Source organism: Bacillus rossius, chromosome 2, assembly GCF_032445375.1.
Source record: "Bacillus rossius redtenbacheri isolate Brsri chromosome 2, Brsri_v3, whole genome shotgun sequence".
Classification (NCBI taxonomy): Eukaryota; Metazoa; Arthropoda; class Insecta; order Phasmatodea; family Bacillidae; genus Bacillus; species Bacillus rossius.
The window spans coordinates 88157386-88177532 of record NC_086331.1 but is presented as its reverse complement, the minus strand read 5'-3'; the positions used below and the strand labels follow the sequence as shown (position 1 = coordinate 88177532).

Sequence of the window (20147 nt, the reverse complement as noted above, 5' to 3'; positions counted from 1 at the left end):
TAAAGCATTGTAGGTACAGATGGTGAGCAGAGAGGCCCCCCTCCACCAACTCGAGCTTCATACATTCAGCTTCAAGGGCTCAGGGTTAGTAGTCTTGAGACTGACTAGCTTAGTATGCCCCATCTTATTTGGCAGTCACGACACTCTCTTCAAGCAGATTGCTTACAGCCCAATTTGCTTTCAGGTGCGCAGTCTCGAAGGTCCTCTAGACGATGTGTCTATATTGCTGTAGAAACATCCCCAGGGTCATGTGGCAAGCTCAAGATAACCCTTCCACTGAGATGTAGTTGTTAAGTGTTGACTGTACATCATTGAAAACTCAATTGATTTCTCCACATACAACATAAGTATCACGTCCATAGCACCGAAAATATAATTACATATGTACACGTAAACTTCCTTCACTTTTAAATTTCTGGATTCAGGCCCATTTATTGGGGGGGGGGGGGGGGCTCGGAAATCCGAACTCCGATTACCATCATGTAGTCATTGGTTGAAGCACAATATGATGGGCAGTTTCCTCTGCTGCCCCTTAGTGCGGATCAACTTTCTTTGTTAGATGGCCTAGAATTTAGTTGGTGTAAGTGTATCCTAATTTTCAACGTTGACTCAATATAAAAGGTACAATTTTCAGCGGAGATCCCATTAGCAGAGATGCCGACAACAGCGCAGATCTTGATGGTTTGTAGCTCTAACATCCCTACATTCGCAACAATACATGATGCCTCAGTGAATGTAGCTTTACCAGCAGAGGAGACCTTAATGCCTACAGTACCATAGATTACTTCGGTCGTGAAGCCATGTGCATCGTTTTCAGAAAGTTCAGACGTTAGGATTTTGAAACATCAGTGTCAGTACTGAAATATCTTCTTCACTAAAACATAAAATGCTCGAAGGCCTGTGTAATAAACAAAGTAAGGCGTATCAGTGCGACAGGTAAAACAAACAATTTGGACGCCACGATAGCTTAAAGAACATGATAAACCTGCAAAGGCCAGCTTTCACGCATATTTATGTCCATCAGGTTCTTATTTTAGATTATATGGCAATATCTTTATGCAGGTGTATGATACTGGACAACATTGGGATTGGAATTGTTCTTTGAACAAGTCACTAATTTCTTCGCAATATGAGAAATGTTGCTCCATATATTGTCATGACTATTTGACAATTCATTCCAAAACCTGCAAGGGCACTAACTGAGAAGTTATGTAGTGGGTCACTCAATGTCACATGTGTTTCAGATATGGGTTTAAAAAGACCTGATTTGAGTATTCTACATAGTTAATGTAGCATAAAGACTATCATCTCCGATGGCTGCAGTAACATTGGCGACGAAAACCTCGATGGCACCCATACCATCGTCAGTAGACGCTCCTTCGTCAGAGCCAGACATATTGCATATAATGGCAATAGCAATGTGTACTGTTCCATCGATTGTGATTAGTCTTTCGTAACTTGCGACAACTGCACGAATCATGAATATAACTCCCTCAAAAGCCGAGCTCCTGTGACATTCCAGTGTGACAGATGTAGTAATCATTTGTCACGAAATGATAATCTGTAAATACATTCCAATACATGCCAATTTTAGTTTCTCACTCCTGGGGAACTAAAGAAATCGGCAGCGATATTGTAGTTTTTTTTAGTACTGGGAGAATATGCATACTGGGGCAAATTATATGCAAATTAGGTAATTAATCACTTTGTAATTAATCGTGTTTAAGAATTAATCTGAAAACAAGAGGTTTGGCTTTTAACTTTTAACTCTCCTAAAAATATTCAGTTTAGAAAATAAATAATGGCAATCGAATTATCCCATGTACCCTCGGTGTATTCTTAAATTATTTGGATCTCTTGAGCAGTTTTCAAATTATGCTGTTTCAGCCGAATTTTTGCAGATTTCATGGGTGGGTTAGACATTCAACTTCTTTGTAGTGTCATATGTGATTTTTCATAAACAAGCTTTTCTCTTAAGTAGTTTTTGTATAACGATAATTTTCATCTCAAAGCTGCGCACTCTGTATATGTGTTTTATTACACTCATCACACACTTTCTCAGAGAAATGGATTCTTCAGACATGCACTTTTCTCGTGACATCGAACATTGTAAAGTTTCGTGAATGTTTTTTCACAGTATTTGCAAGACAGAGCATATGCTTGTGCTGAAAATTATGATGGATGGGGAAAAATAATTACTCATATTTATGTCTTTGTTGTCTCACAGACTCCTCATGAACTCCTTAAACTCCTCGTAGACACCTCGTAGACTTCTCATAGAAACCTCACATACACCTCATAGACACCATATACTCATAGACACCTCAAAGACTCCCCATAGACTCCTAATAAACTCATTAGACTCCTCATGGACACCTCAGACTCCTCATAGACTCCTCATAAAGACCTCATAGTCTCCTCATTGACACCTTATAGACTCCTTTAGACTCCTCATTGTAGTTGATTTTTTTTTCTCGCAATAATTTATGGCTTCTAACTTAAAAGTAAGAAAGGAGGGAATATAGTGATTTATTTCAGTTAGTTTACTCTCTCAAACAGTGGATAGTTTTACAATTGTATGTAGATCGAGTATAACATCTTAAAATGTATTAACATCTCGTGAAAATATTTATTTTTGGTTAGTATATGCTGCGAGTTTTTTTTTTCGCGAAAAGGGGATTAAAAGATTTTGTGGGCAGAGGAGTGTTTTTGTAGATTTTCGCCTGTATATTTATTCATATATTTTCCTTATTTTAGGCGGGTAGGCTCTGTGTTGGAAGTTGTGAGTTAACAGGGAAAGATTATATGCAAACAATTTAAATAAAATATCATGTGTATTACAACATAATTGGTTTTCTCTGTTAAAGGTATTGTGGTAATCATTATGTATCTGGTTTTCAAGATGAATAATTTGTAATTTATTTCAATTTAAGTCATAAGTGGTTTGCATTAAGCATGGGAAGGGAAATAAAGGTTAGCTTATGTGTAGTAAAGTTCGGTCATCCCCACCACTCGACATTTACTTGTCTTACGATTAGTTTTGTCGTAACTTATGCATGTATGTCTATGTGTGTGCCATCTGGATTTTTCGCAATTCAGGTATGTTTATCTTATTTGTATCGACATTAAGAGTTCGAGGAATACCTACATACCTTATTTAGGTTTATATATTCCCGTTTCTGCATTGTTAGTACTATTTGTTTCCTATGCATACAGTATATTGTTTTCACCCCTCTTTCAGTCTTGTTTTTTCACTTCTCATAATTTTGATTGTGTAGTGTGCGCTTCAGGTCGGCCTTCATTTTTAAATTTGGTTTATTTTATTTTTTAGAGCAGGTATGTTTATTTGCATGGGCGCCATATTGTTTTTACGATTTTGGGTTGAAAGCATTGGTGTCATATATTCTTCTCATCAGGCCAGTTAGAATTAACACTCGTATGACATATTTATGTCATTATTTTCTGCTCCCAATTTTTTTTATAATGTTAAGAATTAGAAATATTATTTTCATTATGTTTGTAATAGTTTTACTACATATATATTAAACTAGTTTTATAATTTGCTGTTGATGATTGTATTTTCCTAAACTGTAAATAACTTAATTTGGATATGTGTACATTATTTTTAAATAATGATCTTTTTTTGTTATAATATAACATCTATGTGTTGAAGTTATGGAAACATTCTAATTTATGAGTGTTTTCCTTGGTTAAGAAGTTTCTTTAAAAATATGTTTTTAAAAATATCAAATTGCGACTATGCTTTTAGGTCAATGCATGTGAATGATCACCTGTTCTCTCGAAGATGGTAATGTCACTCGTGTTTTGCTTGTTTCCGAATATCAAATGTTCCTTCCAAAATATTGACGTTATTACAGGTATTGAAAAACATTGATAATTTAATACTTCCATGTTACAAAATATACAATAATTTTTTTAATGGTATGGATTTTCATATTTTTATTGATGTAAATAAAACATTATTTTAAAATACTTGGTATTTGTTATGTCTTTAGACTTGAAATAAAAACGTATGTACTTTTTTCGCCGTATAAATCAGTTTTCTAATTAGAGTTAAAAATGGTATGTATTCGTTAGCGATCGCTTCCTTGTGATAGGTTATTGCCTGCGAGAGGAACCACAGAGCTATTTGATTGATTAACATGCAGAATGACTTTGCTTTCGCACTGGATAGTTTGCTGTTCAGGCTTTAGATCTGTAGCTAAAATATTTGTAGTTGTAGGGAATATTTAAAAATCATGAATGTAATATTGAGATTTGAACTCGGGGACTTTTGCGTACCAAGCACTGTATTTCACAAGTGAGTAAGTTCGCTCTGGAAAAAAATGAATGACATTTTTCACTTGATGTTGTACATGGCATTGATGTTAGTGTTCAGTTGAACAATAGGGTAAATTGCCAGTGATCCCTTATTTAATGGTAGTAAGCTATATGTTGCCTTTAATTTAACGATGTACTTTTACAAAAATCCTTATGATTCAACTAATACTATTTTTTCCCCTTTATTCTTGTAGATTCCTATTGGAAAGAAATTGAGATTTACTTTTGAAAGGAAGACAAGTTTTATTTAAAACCAAAAATTATTTTTTTGTAAATAAAGCAGGATTTGGGTGTAAGTACATATTAATTTAATTATGATATATTAATATTTTATTGAGTTGAACGTGAGTTTGCAAACGGGATATAAGAACTGTCGTATTGTAGAGTACTTAATATTATTAATAAAAGTTGTTGGTTTGAATGAGTTGACTGGCATTGCGGTTCGCATTGCGGAGTGCATCTTCAGAGATGTATAGCAGGGTTTTTTTCTTTCGCATGGGTGAACTTGCTTTTATAAGTGTCGGGGTTTCAGTCTTGAGACTTTTAGTTCGAGTTCTGTGGTGTATGTCTTGCATTTAATATTGGTAGCTTATAAAACTTTTTATCTTAGTTACAAGTGTATGATGATGGGTGAAACTAGGTGTAGGGTACATGGTCCATGCTTACATTAAAAATAATTAATTATTACTAGATACATTAATGTTTCCTGCCATTTTCAATCCTAATTTATAAATGGTAATGCTTGTGTGAAAATCGGCATTTTTGTTCATGTACAGGATGTCCCAAAAGTAGTGTACCCATTTAAAATACAGATAGTATAGTTAATAATGCAGTTAAAACGGAAATGTTTATATCACTTTGCAGCTTATAGTCAGAAGTTTATTCATGAAAAACAATATTGGGCATATGCCCACCATTCACATCTTGGCAGTGACGAATCCTTAGCACTACATGTTGCATGACCTTCTCCAAGATTTCTTGGGAAATGTCGAAGATTGCCATGCGAATGTTGTCTTTGAGGGTAGCAAGTGTCCGTGGTTTATTTCTGTAGACACTGTCCTTGAGAAAACCCCACAGAAAGAAATCGGGGGCGGTGAGATCCGGTGACCTCGGCGGCCAGTTAATGTCTCCATTACGGGACATGACCCGACCTGGAAACATCTCCTGAAGAAGTGTCATGGTCAGCCGAGTGGTATGGCAGGTTGCACCTTCTTGCTGAAACCAGACCTCGTCATTTTCCATAGCCAATAATGGTCTGAAAAATGTGATCAACATGTCACGGTAGCGTTCACCATTCACAGTGACGGCCACCCCGTCAACGTTTTCAAAAAAGAAAGGGCCGAAAACACGATGTCCCATTATCCCGCACCACACTGTAACACGTTGCTCATGGAGGGGTCTTTTATGAATCATTTCCGGTTGTTCAGTTGCCCAAATGCGGCAGTTCTGTTTATTGACAAAGCCACTCAGGTGAAAATGGGCTTCGTCACTCATGAGAAGTTTCGTGTGGAAATTGGGTTCTTCTGCCAGTTGAAGAAATTCATTCGCAAACTGCAGTCTTCTGGGCAGGTCGGTAGGCAATAATCGTTGGACAATTTGAATTTTGTATGGGTATGTGTGTAAGTCAGCAGTTAAGATTCTGTGTAACGAAGATTTCGATATGCCAAGTTCTTGAGAACGACGACGAAGCGATTCTTTGGGACTGTTTATCACTAATGTGCGGGCATTGTCAATATTGGCTGCGTTTCGCGCCTATCTTGGACGTCCACTTCTAGGTCTATCAGCAACATTTCCATTATCTCGGAAATGTTGAATGCATCTTCTTAGGACGTGTTTTGATGGTGCGGCGGGAACATTAAATTTTCGTTTGTACGCCCGCTGGGCTTGCACAACACTATGCCTATGCGTGAAGTAAAGTTCAACTATGGACGCACGTTCTTTCGGGCTCCACCTATTCATGATAAATCTCCAATATCACAGCAACAATCTGCAATAAACAAATCAATTATAACTACTATGGTTCCCGGTTTATTTGAGTTTCAAATGGGTACACTACTTTTGGGACATTCTGTATATAATTTTTTTGACACCATAACTAGCTTTGTCGTTCTGATCGTTATAAATGTATTTTTTTTTGTAATATTATCGAGTTTGCTGCATGTTTGAGAATGTCATTTCGCATATTTTTAACTTTTATTTTTATATGTGAGTGGTATATGGTAATTTTGTTGCTGAAGTGTTGGGTATGTCAGTAAGTGGAAGTTGTATATCGAATCGGTATATTTTTTATATTAAAATGTAATATATTTTTTATTTTGAAACAATGTTGGTACTAAGCTATGTGGATTCGAGCAGACTCTGTCTTAGGAGTGATGGACAGGTGTGCTTCGTTTTGTGAGCAGGGAGGGCCGGTAATTGTTCCTCCCCAGCTTCTATTGTTACATAAATGAAGGGGGTGGTTGTGTGGAACGGCTTTGAGAGCGAGCACCCGCATTTATTAACGATGTGATTTTGTTGGTGTGAACGTAAATGTTGGCTCCTGTGTGAGTTATGTGCGAAGTTTGTATAGGGGCTCGTCTCAGAGGTGGTCCAAGAGAAAGATTCCTAGGGCGTTTGAATACAGAAGCCGGAAATTGACGTATGTATCGTATGGGGAGGGAAAAGGGATTGGATAGAGGAGGAATAAAGGAGGGGGGAATAAAGTTTTGGGCACGTGAAACGGAACACTACTTGTGGATGTCGTTTTGCCTTCACATTCTTCTCGTCCTCACGATTAATTTCTTTACTCTCATCAATAATTTCCCTACACTTTAAAATTTAAACTACCCCCTCCTTTTCTACTTTTATATACCTTATATACTTCTCTACTCGTTAATTGAGTCGGAGGTCGAGTGGATAAAGTGCTGGCCTCCAAACCTCAATATCACAGGAATTATCGTTAATTGAGTCCCAGCCACTGCATTCAGATTTTTACAAAATAAAAATATATAACCCAGCGACTGTGGCGCTACCTACCTCCCAAATTCTTGACTAAGTTTAGCAGGAAATTAAAAAAAAATAATAATTTGAGGAATGGAGGGTTGGGGAGGGGTGGGGTAAGAGGGTGAAGGAGGGGTGTGAATAAATTGTTAAGAGGGGAGGAGGGAGGCGTACACCTACCACTTACACTAATAATTCAACAGAAAAAATTATCATTAATTGGCTTAGCCCCCCTGGGGAGTGGGGAAGGGGAGAGTGGGAGGGAGGAAGGGGAACTACCCGAGGAGAGAACAATAGAACAAAATGAATGGAGCTTGATGGGAGGAGGGAAGGGGAGGGGGTTGACAGTGATAATTACCTAATTTGCAAATCTTTTGTGGATCCAGAATGCCTATGCTCTCTCTACTTGTTTGCTTTTCTAATACAGTTTAATTTACGTATTAATTTTTTTTAATGTTTCATTTTTATTAGTTGTGTCTTTAATGAAGAAGTATGTAATGTCACCTATAGGTAATTCTTGAACTAGACTTTAATGGCATAAGTCAATATTAAATAAGTAATTTAATATTTAATGAAATAATTTCAACAAGTATCTTTAAAGACTAAATTATATGTTTGCACTTGCCAGAGATTGCACCAAGGACAATAATCATTTAGTAGTAATACCTTCTTTAATAAATATATTTTTAAAATTTTTATTTTTTTGCTGATATTTATGGATTTTCCAGATGGCAGCCAAGATTTTAAATCGTCTGACAATCTGGTGATAGAAACTAGCACGCTATAGTGGATAGAAGTAAAGTAAGATGGCGATCGGCATTAGCATGCTCTATAAGATGGAAATTAATTCAATATAGCGACCAATAAGGCAATGATGATAAACATTGACAGGAAAAATATGTCTAGGTATTAGTGATAGTCTGCTGGAGGACAAAGTGTGAAGGATCGTTACTCTATTAAATTTTTCATAAGTGAATCACTGTGTTAGAACCAAATACTTCGAAGTCGTTAACGTGGGTGCTTTTGTTATTGACTACTTTTAAAGCAGTATTTTATAATTTTTAATTTTTTGTTTATAATTGGTTTTTGCTCTGGTCTGGTATTTTTACCGGGATTTTCTAATTACATTATGTCAGTGTTTTATTATATTTTTTTATTAAATTTTATTGTTGTTAAATCCATAAGGGTAAATTCAAGTTGATGGCCTTGATCAAAGTCAAAGGTCAAATGTTCTTTGTGGTGGTCATGATGTCACAAATACGTTAAGGGGAATCCAAACTGGTGGCCATGACATCCTAGTGGCAATGACGACACAGATGTGGCTAAGGAAACTATAAATACTGGGTATAAATACGCTCCACTTTTGTTCTCGCACGAGAAACCAGCGAAGCATTATGCCACGGCAAAATAATCTCGTCACTGACAAGTAAAGAACAAACCATGGTTTATGTTTGGTTTCTTAGGTTAAATAGCCTGCAATTGTTTATTTATTTAGTTATTTTGTCTCCATAGATAATAGAGGAACAAATATAAGATATCGCAATTATTATTTTTAATTTTTGTCTTATTTAGTTCAATTTACTAATTACCTTGGTAGTTAATGTAAGAAAAAAGGATGTGCATTAATGATCAAGTATCAAATCGACTTTTCCTAAACTTTGGTAGACACAGTCGTTTCATCACAATCGTCTTGTATGTTTCAGGTTCCGCGCGCTCTCGCACATGCATAATGGAAATGGCTTTCGGAACTGCTGTCTCAAAAAATGCTCTTTTTTAAACGTGTATTTCCTAAGGAGTATATGTTAATGAGACCTGTCTAAATGTGTGTGTGTGTATATGTGTGTATATGTATGTATATATCGAAATGATTTCAGTTAAATTTTATATGGAGGAGTTCTTAAAATTCTAGATTTGTTTTCGTTTTGTATATTTTGTGAAAGTTAAGATACCAGCCACCATTGGTTCTAAATAAGAAGTACTGCAATAACATGCCAACTATGAATCGCTTCAGAAATGTTTAAAATACAAAATATATCTCATTTTTATTCTGCTTTAAAATAGCCCTTAAATATTTGAGAATTTTTAACCGTTTGTCCCCCTTTAAAATTGTACTTTGTTTGAATCTTTTACTTACTAAATTGTAATTTAAATTTGAAATTTAGACTTTTAAATGCATTCTCAACAAAGATTTTTTTGTTCCACTTTAAATCTACTTTATAAAAATTACGTAATCAGCAATAGCGTACAATTAACCACCCACAGCATCAAAATAACATAGGAAAAAGTGTAATTTTGAGATTGTATAGAAATAGTTTAAACTTATATTAAGTCCTTGAACAGTGTAACTTTTTTCGGTAAGTAACAGTATATAAACCTCCAACTATTCCTATTTAAATAAAATGTATATTAAGTTATCACACGTATATAGTGGCGCTGGTTTGAGATATAATTTTCACAAGTTACCAACGAATGAATTTTATCTTTGAGATTTTTGCCCTGCAGTCTAACCAGCACGCCCCCTTAGCGAATAGCTTGAGAGGCAACGAACTATAGCATATAATAGATATCAAGTGGTGTTTGTGTGATAAAATAAAAATAGTAATAAGGTTCAGCATTATACTTGTGTGGAAGTGTGTATCTACTTCATCCCAACAAAACGAACAGGTAAAATGTTACCAAAACATTTATTCTACTTGGTTCAATATATGTTACAATTGCTTTTAATTTTATAAATAAATATCAAGAGGTTTTACAAAATAACATGTATTTTGGTACTATTACTTTGTTGCACAAATACGACAATAAAATTATACAAAGTTTTTGTAATATATCCATAGGCTAAATATCAATACGAATACTTTCTTTGAAATAAATTAAGCAGTATAGGATAACCGGTCCGACGCCTGGCTGCAGGCTGAGGATGGAGGATGGGATCAGCCATCTTGGATTGTGACATCAACCCGGCCATCTTGTATACCCTTGACTTTAAAATTGAATCTGACATTTGACCTTGACCTTGACGCCGGCGGCCATTTTGGATCCAACATTTTGGACCCATCATTCAATTTGTGAATTTCTGCTACCAATTTATCACTAAAATATTTTATCAGGTAAAATTCAATAAAAAAATAATCCATTATTCAGTCAAATAATATGCTTTGAGACAGTTGAGAAGCACTTTCATGGAAGACGAACTTCCTTCTCCTTGATTTCTAGAGAAGCCTTTCTTCTCTTACGACAGTTAGTGAGCATCCCACATTTCATACAAAAATAATAATTTTTACCTCAACACAACACGTGGCGACATCTGTTGGCAGCATCGAGACTACTTGCAACAAGTTCTTTTGCATGAGATAAATTAACTCTCGCAGCTGAATGGATTCCAAGACAGTTAGAGCCATGTAATCTCATAGCCTCGTAGACTTGTAGGCACGCAGGCTTGTAGCCCCGTAGCCAGTTTTAGCCGTGTAGTATTGTTGTCATATAGTCTCGTATTTTCGAAGCGTCCTAGTCCCATAGTCAAATATCAGCTAGGCTTAAAACAGCTGGAGCCGAAGACAGCTGGATACAAATAGTTTTTGGAGCCAAAAACTTTTGGAGCCATTGACTTTTGAAGCGAAAGACTGTTGGAGCAAAATACTTTTTGGAGCCAGATACTTTTTGGAGTCATTGACTTTTGAAGCGAAAGACTGTAGGAGCCAATAACTGTTGGAGCAAATGACGTTTGGAGCAGAAATACTGTTGCAGCACAGACTGCTGGAGGCATTATATCCTATCGTAAATTGGCGATCGCATTCTACTTAGTTGAATTATTGTGAAAATGTACGGCCTTTTCGTTATTGTTGAGTCATGCCTGTATATCGTATCCTACTGATGAGATCGTATCACTCTATGTTGAATTTTCGTCCAAATGTGCTTCCTTTTAGACAAATGCTTGTGTGTTCATTGTCTTTCTTGTGTGTCCATTGCGTGTCCATTGTATGCCCTGTGTGTGTATTGTGTGTGTATGTTCATTTAATGTCCTGTGTGTGATACTGTGTTCAGTGTGTGTCCAGTATGTGTACTGTAAGTCCATTGCATGGGTGTACTGTGTGTTCATTGTTTGTGTATACGGTTTGTTCATTGTGTGTACAGTGTGCTCATTGAGTGTCCTGTGTGTGTACTGTGTCCAATGTGTGCACTGTTAGTCCAGTGGGTGTACTGTGTGTGCATTGTGTGTTTATTTTCATGTACTGTGCGTACTGTGTTTGTTCTGTACGTGTGTACTGTGTGTCTAATATGTATACTGCATGTTCTTTTCTTTTGTCGAGTGTGTGTCGTTTCGTAAAATGTGTACACTCGAGTCTGTAGTAGCTCTGAATATTTACTGGTTTAAATATCCTCTTGGTCTTGATAAAACATTTTTCAAGAATTCTTGTTCCTTTAGTAAGCTTAAAACATGTTCCATTGGTCTAATTGCTTGTAATTGATTTTATGGATACTTTAGGTCTGACTCTTAGAAGACTTTTTCTTGACTGCTTGAAAAATGTTTATATTAGAAATAGACGAAAAGGGTCTTGTGGTCCGGAAATGTCTAGACTATACGTCTGGAATTGATCATGACCTGGTTTTTGCATCGATACATTATCTAACAAATGATATGGATCGTTCGAATTAATCAGTAGATATATTAATTACAGATTAGTTTATGAATATATTTTTCCCGAATTTATAGCTAAATAATTGCGAATTTCCAATATGGCATCCAAATTTCAAGATGGTGGTTGCCACAGTTATAATAAATAATTACTGCACTCTATCGTGTGAAAATTAAACTAATATTGTGGCAGCACACTCTAGCAGACGAAAACAAAAAGGTGGCTTCCAGTAGGCGAAAACAAGATGGTGGTCATGTTATAGTAGCTGCTGATATATATATATATATATATACCTTGGCATTAGTGGTGGGTGTTCAGTCTGCTGGTGGCTTCCATGAAGAAATGATCTGTCGTCATTTTTAATCTAATCATTTTCGCCAGGTTAAAACAGAGGACTCTGTGATTTAAGTGGGTTTTTAAATAATATTTTATTAAAATTATATTAATTTTATTTTTAAAATTTATCTGATTTTAATTACAGATTTTCAAGATTGCAGCCATAGCAAAATTTCCAACCTTCTACTATTCCAGATGGTGGCCATAACTAAATTTACAATGACGTCATACACATCCAAGACTTCAGGTGAAACATGCAATGTTTCTAGAATTCAAGATTCCAGAATTTTTATTATACTTTTATTAAATACTTTTTTTAATTTTAATTTTTTTCCCCCGATTTTCTAGCATAAAATTTGCGGATTTTCAAGATGGTGGCCATAGAAAAAATTGCAATTGTGTCATAATTTAAAATGTTGGAATATTCTAGAAAAACTATAACAAAACAAAATAGCGTAATCCAAGATGGCAGATCCAAAATGGCGGATCTAAGATGGTGGAAGCAAGATGGCGGATCTATTATGGCCGCCAGGGTAATGTAAGGTCAAAGTTCAAGGTAAAATGACAAGGTCAAGGTCATCCATTGTTGCCACCATGACATCACAATCCAAGATGGCCGATTCCATCCTTCATCCTCAGCCCACAGCCTGTGGCTGAATCGGCTATCCTATACTACTAAGTTATATTACCGAAAATTATTGATCGTGAAGCTAGAGACAACCCAGTATCTACACTAAGAGCCTCTTTTACTTAATGTCCTTCAATGTAATTGATGTTATATGTTTCTAGTGGTAGGGCTTATGACACAAACTCAAGAGTTGTTAGCTAGTTAAAATTTAGTCGGTAGGTTTGCAGATCGTCGTCTCCAGGACCTCTGGATTGGTTCCCAACTTAGAACAGCAGCAGGATAGCTAAAAATAAATGTCTAAAGATTACGACTCAAAGCTTCTGCCTCATGAACCGGAATTCAGCGGATTCCGTGGAAGCTGCAAAATTCTATTGACAGGAACGTTCTCACCAGCGTCGGACTCGTAGTAACTGCTCATCTTAGTCGTCATCTCGAAGCACTATAGTATGGTTTCGACTGAAGCGGCAGAAAACACCGGGTTTGAACAGACTCCCTGAATCTGACATAGGTAAATTCAGATCTCCCCAATTCCTTAAAACTTTTAAAGATAAATCTATGGCGTGGTAGGTACAAATCTTCTTGTTGCTCGTGCAGGGCTCCGAGGATTCGGAGACCTCACATACACGAACGCTCCTTCAATGTAGAACTTCTTTTTTCGTTCTAAAAGTGACTTTTATCGTTTAGTTTTTTTTGTGGCAACCAAGGAACAAGGCTGCTAAGAGAAATGACTGAAGACTGAATTTATAACTTGTAGGAATAAAACCATCTAATAAACTGTGCTTGCTGCATAAAAATAATAAAATGGAATATATTTTACTAAAGAAATATGTAGATGAAACTACAACAAAAATTTTAATACAATCAAATTAATGACTCTAGCCGCAATGAGATGTGGTTTACCAGGTTTCTCCAATTCACTTACATACATACATCATCAGATCAAACTGTTGATTAATTAAAATAGTTATGATAATAAAATATGGGAACAATAGCTGTTAACATGCTCACTGTTTAAAAAGTCATTCCAAAAATGTTTCAATAAAAACAAATATTGTGAAATGTTGGTTTGCAATTAGGTAGATAGAACTTTCTTAAGCCACGAATTACAATATAAGCATTGGACCTCCATGATGCAATTGGTTGTAGGGGCAACTTAGTGTGACGGGGTCTTGGTTACAGTCCTAAGTAAGATATAAATTGCCTTATTTTGGTTAAAACCTTATTGTAACGGTTCTACTAAACGAGTTACTTTCAGATTTTATATTAAGAAATTGTTTTATATTATTCAAATTAATCTTTGTTTTTGTCAAACACTTGCATTTTACTTCATTCTTACATTACAGAGTCAACAACTATACCATATTTGACTAGTTTTTAATTTTTTTGTTGAATATAATACATTTACCAGGCTACTCTTTCATTAACATTGCTTATTTCAATTATACTTTTTACTAATATTTATTTTTCGTCTTTTTTATTTATCTTATATCTACAACTTTTCATGAAATGTTTCAAAATAAAACATTTTAATATTAATTACAATGTAACAATTATATGCGAGAATTGTAGAATTTGATGTTATAGATTCTTCTCAACCATTGTCGAAATTTTTTTAATAAATTACACTCTACTTGTGCAATTTTAGTATTTAGTATTTTAGTATTTAAAAATAGTTATTTTCACCAAAACTTTTAAAGTGACAATCATTGTTTCAAAATGCAAATTTACCTTCTTACAGGTAAGAAGAAACACAATTTAACCATGTGAGGAATGATTTGTTTCGCGAAAAATAGGTTTATTAATTATAAAAATAACCCCGTGTTTTAATAGTTTTAATAGCAAAATTGTATTATTATTTTTTAAACTATAAACATATTTTCTGCAGTTATGTACATTTATGGGTGACAAATCGTTTACAAATATTCATACATTGCTAATCTGAATAAAAACGTTTTTAAATTTCTATTAAATTTTTTGGAAAGATCAATTTATTGCACGGAAACAAAACTGCTGATGTTAAGATTTGAACTTGTAGTATGTATATAATTTTTTTGTCTGCATATTAACATCCGAACCATTCAACCAATAGTGAATTATATACAGCATTAAATTTTAAATTCTTCTCTGTTGTTCAGATCCATGTATAAACTTAAAAGGAATTTTTGTTTTAGAATTGAAGTATAAAAAAAAAATATATTCATTTATCACGTTTATAAATTTGGAGCCAAGCAAAACTCACCACTGGTCAGCAAGAAATATACGCAAGCAGAAACTTAAAGCCATATCATATATGCTCCAAATTTGATGCGTACAACTTATTTTAATCGTAAAACAATACAATAAATAAGAAATTAAAGCAAACCATGTTTATCTTTATCATTTGAAATAAAAACCACCGTAAATAAAATTTTTATTAGCGTTTTCCCTATCACACTTAATAAAGTCCAGTGTAAGAATTGTCATTTTAATATTTCACTCTTTGGGTAGGTACATTTGGTACATTCGGAATAATTTGCAGCGTCTGAAATAGCTACAAAATTAACCTCTGAAACATTCATTTTATAATTTTTTGAGGCAGACTCAAGTCAGCAAAATTCTTAATTTGCAACACTATTTTCTGGACCCCCTACTTACTATGTTTCAAAACATAGACTTAACCATTTGACAGAACTCAAAATACTATAAATTTATATTTATTTACCACTGGTTTATGTAGCTTTAATAATAAATACTAAAATGCTATATGCATTAGAAACCAAATCTCAAAAAAAATTGTGTGGTCAATTGGTTATTTGATATATCGAAAAGCTAAATCTAATATTCTAAGAGCAGAGGCTGGATTTACACCATTTAAAATTATATTGTAGAAAAGTCTGAAATTTCAGTGATATGAGTCATTGTTTAAGTACCTGTATGGAAAAACACAAAAAGTTCACAAATTCAATTTTTTTTCCAAACATACAATAAGATCTTGCAAATTTTTCATTATAAATTATAAAAAAACTCTTTGAATGTGACCCTGCACTCTGAGAAGTCTTTGTAACAGTTCTGATAATAGGGCTTAAAATGCTAAAAAGTTAAAAAAATTTACGTGACAACAATAAAAATTAACATATAAACAATAAAACAATAAAATAAACATAACATACCAACTAAGGGGTAGTTTTCAAGAGAGCAGTTCTGAAAGTCATCTCCATTGTGCTTTTACGCGAGCACGTGGAACTGAAAACATACATGATGTTTGTGAGGAAACAGCTATGTCCAAAAACACTAAGTAAACTTCATTTGTTATGTGAACCTTAATGCACATTTCATACCCTTACATTACCTTCCTAGGTTAATTAGGGGGAAAAATAGCCTTCGATAACGAAAACTGAACTAAATCATTTAACAAAGCTTTAAAACACTAGTGATGTATTAGTTGTTGCCTGCCATATATATTATAGCGACTTAAATTAACAACTGAGACACAGATGTCATGTGCCGTACGAAACATAACATAAATTTGTTGTGGAGTTTGGTTCGTTGGGAACTCAATAGTGACGAGTTGAATGTACCGCAGCGAGCCGCTGCGCTGTCCGTGATTCAAAGCCCTTTTTCACATGAGACCAAAAACTGTGAACGTTTATTCCTGCACTAGGCACAGCTGTGATGTCTTTAAGATCGCGACTGGCTCCAAGTCCACAATGTAAACCCATTTCTAGGAGCCCCATTTATTTGTGATTTACCTGTATTTTTATATTTTATTTAAATATTTTTTATCATTGTAAACAAATTTAAATGGTTTTTGTCACTGTGGATTGTATTATATTCATAGCTAATCTAAAACAAAAGTTTTAAAGAAGTGAAGTGTTTCTTAAAACAAAATTATGGAAATGTTTCATTAGTTTACAAAATACTTAGCAGCTGTAATTAAACTAAGTAGGGGGAGCATGGGCTTCTAACCCTAGGGTTTCTGAATGCCTGACGATTATGGTGTACATACCATAATTATATTATGCGAGGGATGAAAGTGTAGTATGCTGAAAGTGGATTAGGGAAAATTGTGGTATGTAGTATGTGTGCTAGGGAAAAATTATGATACACATGGTTGGGGTTAAAAATTATCCTATGAGGTGGCACATGGAAGGAGTGCGAAGGGAATAATTATGGTACGAGAGTGATGATATAAAAGGACTGTGTCAACAATTGTATGTTATATTCATTTAAAAGACATATGTTTCTCCTACTTTTGGGGGGTTTAAGTATCCCTCTTCCTCCCATTTCCCCCTCCACATTTTCCAATGTGACATATAATGTGTAACTTAGGAGGGGGTCGTGTGATTCATCTAGTACATGTTTCCTGCTTCCCTCTGGGTGTCTGGTAGCCTAGTAGTGGCATAATACATCTTGAAGAAAGAAGTGAAGAGTGTATGCGAATTATTAAAGTATATCAGGTGCTGACTGTTTGCCTTTCGGTGTCAGATAGTCTTGCTGTGGTGGAAGACATCTCGGTTATATTTAAAAAAAAGTGAGCACGTCTTTCAGTACTCTCTAGTGATGTATAAACATCTAACCTCAGTAATGAGCAAATTCATGTGTTCTCGTGTTGTTGATGTTGCAAATAAATTTAGTATACGAAACTAGGACACACAATTTAAGATAGAATTCTCATAAATAATGCCAAGGATGATAAATAAACTGATAAATAAAATGTTCAATTTTCCAAACACCAAAATATTTTGATGCGAATCTCGCACACACACACACACTTTTTGCACTGACCGCTATAATTCGCTTCCTGAATCTTTAATGTTGCTTGGCAGCTTTAAATGCAGAAAGCAGCTCGGGATGAGCGAAATGGTTATTTTCTAATACCAGTTATGGCATTTATGGTTCCAATTGAATAACTGGTTAATTAGATGGCTAGTGTTACCAGTTATTGAGCGTAAAATTCTGTCTTTAGTCATTCACTATTCCAATTGCAAAGACCGACTAAAAAATTATTACCACTATCAAAATTATGGCATAATTTTAACAGTGGTATTGTAATTTTTTCGTTCAAAAGAAAATAATATTTTGTTGTGGTTGCAGATGTAACTATACATAATTTGATTCAAGCAGATTTATTTATTTGGATAATTATGGAGAAATATCTACTGCCTTAATGAATGACACATTTTATATAATTTAGCTCATACTTTGAAGTGCAGATGGGCAGTTATTAAAATAACTGGCCATTATTTTAATAACTGCCCATATTTTTAAAATTCACAAAACACTTAATACTATAAATTTTCCACACACGTTACAAGTTATACTTTTATGGCATTACTAAAATATTACCTTGAGGAATTTTAAAATACATATTAACAATTATCTCTATATGTTTGTATATATTTTTTGCTTTAAGGACTTAAATCGTTTCGTAAATACTTCCTGCTAACCAATTTAACCTTGTTGATCCGTCAATATTATTATATAGTATTATATTTTGATATTGAAAAAGTAAAAATAATGCCAGTGAGGAGATTCGATCCTCATCCCTATAGGTTAACAAGCATGCACTCCACCACTATGCTGTTAAGCCACTTGGAAATTTAGAAGGCAAATATGTATTATAATCCTGGTATGCCAGATTTCTTAGGTATTTAGAAACTATAGATTACATTTTTAACTATTACTATTTTAGTTTACCAAAGTTGAATGAGGGGGAATATTCGAAGAAATGATGTCATTTCCCTACAACCCCTTGGCAGCCAGTATTTTTTTTTTACAGGAAAGGCAATGTAGTGATGGTGTGGCTTTCGACCCTGAGAACATAGGATTTTTTGGACGATGACACTGGCATTTTCAGGGATAGATTAAAGTGACAAATAATTGAAGCACTTTTCACAACAGATATACATGTTAGTAAGTGGGAAATGTGACATTACTGAGAATGGAGTATTATTACAATCCTATCTATTAATATCTGGAGAAAAAAGTTGAGGTGGATTCAGATATACTAGCTGTTTTAACATACAAGAAAGTTTATTAACTACAGTCACAATGTACAATTTGGTGATACAATACCTGGGACATGCAATGAAGCACTGTTTGGTGCCTTCTACCCAGTAAGCTCTTCTATTAGAGGAGAAGTGTTGAATTGCTGGATTTTTCCTACCAACCCACTCGAAGGGCAATAAAGTGATGTTGGATGCTTTCAACCCCATGTAGCTTTACAAGCAGAGGAGGACAGGTGAATTGCTAGAATTAAAAATCAAATTCTAAGTCGAATTTTGAGGAGAAGTTTGGGGGCAGAAAGGGGTGGAATAACATTTGATCGAACAGACCATGAAGGTAGTGTAATTATTTCATCATACAAAATGCACTGCTTGTTGTCCCCTTCTAACACCACTACCTTGTTCACTCGTTTTGTAATGCTGATGAGACCCAGAGAATGAAAATGATATTGAGTTCCTCAGACTCATGAATTTCTACATAAGCATTCCAGATACTGCTTCAACAGTAACGACTAGAGTATACTAGATTTCAATCCCTTCATCTTATGCATAAACACCACCCTAAGTCTTGTATACATAAAGCTTCGGGTGAAGACTAACATACGCTGTGATGATTTTAATGCCATCCTCATCCTTCATAACCCCTATTTTCTCTCGATTAACAGAAGGAATCCCTTGCAAATTACCTGGTACATAGTACGATGTGTCAAACCAGGAAGCCAAATTGAGTTGAATTGAAGCAAACAAATCGCGACACTCGATGTGGTAAAGAAGAGAATAGGTTTTTGAATATAGGTGCCAAAACTAAAGAGGAAATTTAACCTGCATGTAGTGATAGTGAAAATAATATAGGAAATATCTAAAATTGCCATGCCAATGTACAGAGGCTTATCGAAAGTTATCGAACCCTTTTGTAGCTAGATTAGTCAGGTTTTCATCGACAATTTGCTTATCCCTAAAGAATGATTTGTCGAAAATGTTCGCAGCCTGTTTGCAGTGATCCAAATTATATTAGACATATTTCGCCATCCATGGTGTCTGGTCAAAGATCAGAACACAATGAACATTGTCAAGGATGATTCAATACTACAATTAGTAATGCAGTATTTTGGCATTTAATTTATAATTTTTTGCTGTGCAAGATTTCTAAAAAAGGGTTTTTTCATGCCTTTTGGTGGTGTGCCATTCTCTGTTGCAATAGGCAGATTCGATAGGCAAATGTGACCTTATATAGTAGAGAAT

General features: G+C 34.7%; 1 protein-coding gene across 25 annotated transcripts in view; it reads left to right on the top strand.

Moving 5' to 3' along the window:
* Positions 1 to 20147, top strand: part of LOC134529441 (uncharacterized) — a 631226-nt gene that overhangs the window by 552835 nt on the left and 58244 nt on the right. For 5 of the 25 annotated variants that reach the window (XR_010074589.1, XR_010074587.1, XR_010074588.1 and 2 more), the window contains one exon: positions 9024 to 9937. The exons of the other annotated variants lie outside the window; for them this stretch is intronic. The gene's annotated coding sequence lies outside the window, so the exon portion shown is untranslated. Of the gene's footprint in view, positions 1 to 9023; positions 9938 to 20147 lie in introns of those variants that run through there. 25 annotated transcript variants of the gene reach the window in all.